General features: G+C 39.2%; 1 non-coding gene across 1 annotated transcript; it reads left to right on the top strand.

Annotated features, from left to right (window-relative positions):
• On the top strand, window positions 1-74 carry Trnan-guu (transfer RNA asparagine (anticodon GUU)). Its single transcript has one exon. It is a non-coding gene; the product is annotated as a tRNA-Asn (tRNA).
• Window positions 75-4211: the final 4137 nt, after the last annotated feature.

The raw sequence follows: 4211 nt of genomic DNA, 5'->3' as shown, positions 1-4211 counted from the left end.
GTCTCCGTGGCGCAATCGGTCAGCGCGTTCGGCTGTTAACCGAAAGGTTGGTGGTTCAATCCCACCCGGGGACGATTCCTTTTGCTTTCAAATGTTACAATTGTCAGGCAATGCCATTGACAGATAATCAGCTTGAAAGCAAACAAAGATTACCTACGCTTGGTCTCGGTTGCTTTTTGTTGTTTTTATCTGACTTTGGTTGCCTTGATTGAATGAACGAAAAACGTTATCAGGCTTTTCTTTAGATAAATCATGTGGCAGATTAAACTGATTGCCATTCCATTCCACTGTTCCAGTCGTAGTCTTTAAGACTTGAGTGCATCTACAATGCATTCTCCTTGACTTTGCGCGAGAAACAATTAGTTCTCGATCGCTAATCTTTGCTTCTTTTCCAAGGCAGGAGGAGGTCTGGATGCAAGCGAAGCAGCTGCTTAAACCTCGTCCCTTTATAATATCTTGCATGAGTCTCTAAAACTGAGCAATATTAGAGAGTTAATGATGTTTTTGTTGGTGATCGTCGTGGTAACGGACGTTTGTTATATGACGTTTCTGGTAGTCAATGGCATCTAAACTGGTAAAGCAATTTAAAAAAAAAAAAAAAAAACGGGCTACGGCTAATACATGGTGTACATCTGCCAACGTCTTTTTCGATGATCGGAAACTATGATCATGGCCAAAAACATTTAATTAACTTCACCTGTCTCTATTGTAGTTTCCCCAACGAGATCCTAAAATAGTGCCAGCTTGTAGCAACGATTGTCCTTCGATTTCAGATTTGTTTTTTTCTAAATCAAAATTATTGCTTGGGTTGCAGTTGGTTGGAGCGCCCATTTAGTAGCATCACAGGTGTAGATATCAACTCTCCAATGTTAGCAAAGACATCTGGGGCAGAAAAGAAATTAAAGTGACACTATGGTGAACTCATGGCTGTTGGTCTAATGGCATTACTCTCGCTTTGGGTGCGAGGTCCCGAGGTCTACTCCCGGAGATACCCGTTTTGTTGTGGAATATGATGCGAACAGAGTTTTTGATCTATAAATAATTAAATGCAGGAAATCACCGTCTTACACGGATGTTTGATATCCATTCCTAAATTTTCTCAGAAATGCCGGACTGCTTTTGCGAAAATACTGCATGTGAAATTTATCTCATGGGTGTACATATTGCGATTCTACGCGCACACGTGTACTCGTTGCGCACCTGTTTTTTTCATTTTGTTCTTGGTTTCTGTTGGGAGCATTGAACATCAGTCGTGCGAGTCCCAACAAATAATCGCAAGACGGAGGTTAAGTAAATGGTGCAGGAAAGGTGTCATACCAACAAGTTTATGCATCTGGTCTTTACACGAGCATAGGCAGGACAATCCAGACTGAGTAGCCACCGGTAAGCACGTTTTTAGTTAACTCACCTTCAAAATACTCAGGAAAAAAAATTATTATGATAAGAGGATGATGATGAAACTTGGATTTCTTATAGTGCAAACGATTGTGGCAAAAGTTGTTTGGACTTTGGTTGCCTTGATAAAATGAATGAAAAACGTGATCACGGATTTTTTTCAGTAAATCCTTCGTTAGGAGAATGTTCTCTTCTATTCCACTGTTCCTCTTGCAGTCTTGTGTGCATCTACAATGAATCTAATCGACTTTTCGTCAGAAACAATAAGATTCACCATCACTTAACTTTACTTCTTTTCCAAGGTAGGAGGAAGTCTGAATACAGGCGAAGCAGCTGCTTTAGCCTTGTCCCTTCATGATCAGTGACACAATGGTGAACTCGTGGCTGTTTAACTTAAAGGGGTTCGATTCCCCACATGGAAGATGGCTACTTTTTTTTACAGGAGATTAGAAAAATTCCCATTTCAAAATTCCCGGACCAATGGATAACACTCTCCCGACCTGCTGGGCATGGTCTTACGATACAAAACGCTTTATCTCAATTCCTAAAGATTATGACACTAATAAACGAGAATTTGTCTTTGCCATCCTCAGCGTTTTCGCTAGTCGAAAGACCGTTTCGCTTAAAAAGCCAATCAAAAGCTCCAGTATTAATCGCAAAGGTGGCTACTCCAGCCGCAAGGCTATGGAAATTGACCTTAGAAACGTCTGTGAGTTCTCTAAAAGCGTTTTCAAGAAGTTCTCTGCCTTTCCTGTAAATAATCCCCTAGCCCCGTACTTTCTGTATTGAACAAAGTGTAGCAAGAACTTTAAACGAAAGTAGATTGTCAGAGGTCAATTTGTGAAGCTGATACGTAACCCTCTTAAGTCTTGACAAGACAAGTCGGAAGATCTGACCTTGCGATAATAATCCACGACCCATCTCGGAATTGGTCCGTCTTAGAAGGTTCTAAGAAAAATAGAAACATACGAGGGAAAAACTTTACATCGCACACCTTTAAATGGCGTAATTCACTTAGACGGAAAACCCCGCGTAACTAATTCGGCAAAGAGCGACTGGTCTGAGAACAAAAAGAGACGGAAATTCATCTTTTATATTTGATATCACAAGGGCTTGTAAGATCTCGGGGTCACAGGATCTTTTTCGAACTTTGGCCTACTCAAACTTCTCTGAAATGCATTGACCATTAAATAACCAGAGGGTGTGTAGACATTTTTGATGAACCAACCATCCGCTGCGCCTAATCAATGCTGTAGACAGTGTTAATAATTGGAATCGGAGAATATGATTCATTGAGTAGGCACTGTGAGTAAACTGCGACCTAAAAGGATTGACAGGTAAACAGCAAACATAATGAAGCCCATCGTTTGCAACGTTTGATCCCTGCGAGGTAGGTACGCACAGTGCCATTCGCTTTGAAAGCCAGAACGGTGCTCTTTACCATGCAAGTTGTAGATTGCAGATGCTGGGGGACTGAGGAGAAAAATTTTGTCTTTATTTCAGACTAGAGCACAACTGAAAATAAATAACGCTTACAGACAGAGGACAAACAAGAGAAAACACCCACCAGATAACAAAAGGGTGAATACACTAAATATTAAAAGTAAATAGTTATTAGTAAATAAATGAATAGACAAATAACCAATTAGATTAATAACTGAATGAATAGGTACTTCGGTGTATAAATGAATAAATAAATCAATAAATAATTATGATAAAAGAGTAAGAAACCTCATGACAGAAAGCGTTTGAAAATTCATTGATAGTTGAAGATGATCTTAGAGGTTACTTCTTTGTAAGTTTTGCCGGGTATTGTTGCTTCTAACTTGAAAAGACGCCGTCTCTCTAGTCTGGTAAATTTGACCGCGAAATTACGTATTCACTAAGGTTTGCTTGGTTAAAGCGGGGGCACTAGAAAAGAGAGGAGTCTCGCATTTCTGTTTTCCGTCAGCATCTTCCTGTGTGTTCTTTACAATACAGCTATGCTCAGTGGAGGCTCCTTTAATTTCTAAGCAGTCACTTTAGCAAACACGTAGTACAATTAGTCTTGTGTCGCATTTGGTTTATAAATACAACAGAGGAGGCTAGGCGCTATTCTCTATACCGTACAAGAACGTAGCCCGGTGATTCAGCAACTCAGGTGTGAATCTAAGAAATAAAGAATTTATATTCATTCTGAAAAGAAAAAGGCAAAATGAAAGATTTGAAATTCATTTTTCATGAATGCCGCAAAGAGGTTTTAATGAGATGAAATAAGACTTTTTCTGGTCACCTGGAAAAGAAGTAAAGTTAAGTGGTCGACAACCTTATTGTTTCTAACCTAGTCAGTGAGAATACATTGTAGATACACTCAAGACTACAAAATAAACAGTGGAAGAGAAGAGAAAATTCGCCTGACAAAGGATATACCAAAAGAAATCCGTAATCACGTTTTCATTCATTTTATCAAGGCAGCCTTGCATACTTGGGTAGTCTTTTCTCACTTTCAAGGTTATTTTCTGTGATTGTGTTGCCGAAAAATAATAAAATTTGAACGCATAAGGAAAGGGACGGCATGACTACGCTAATCTTCAGAAGAATGCCTAAAAAACATGCTTGCTTTATTGATATGTACTGCTTCATTCATATTCTCAAAGGCTTGTCTGTATGGAACCTCACTTAAGGAGGGCCTTTTTGCACCTCGAATGTGTCCACTTTTCCTTAAAATTACATCGCGAAAAATTACAAAGGAGAGTTGAATTTCCATATGAATCACCTTGCATGTTTTTTTCTTGTCACTTATTCATTTATTCTTATTTACCAATCCTAACCATGCG

The sequence above is a fragment of the Pocillopora damicornis genome, chromosome 13, assembly GCF_964200805.1.
Source record: "Pocillopora damicornis chromosome 13, jaPocDami1.2, whole genome shotgun sequence".
In the NCBI taxonomy this organism is placed as follows: Eukaryota; Metazoa; Cnidaria; class Anthozoa; order Scleractinia; family Pocilloporidae; genus Pocillopora; species Pocillopora damicornis.
Note: the sequence above shows the minus strand (reverse complement) of the source record. Positions and strands in the feature narration are given on the sequence as shown.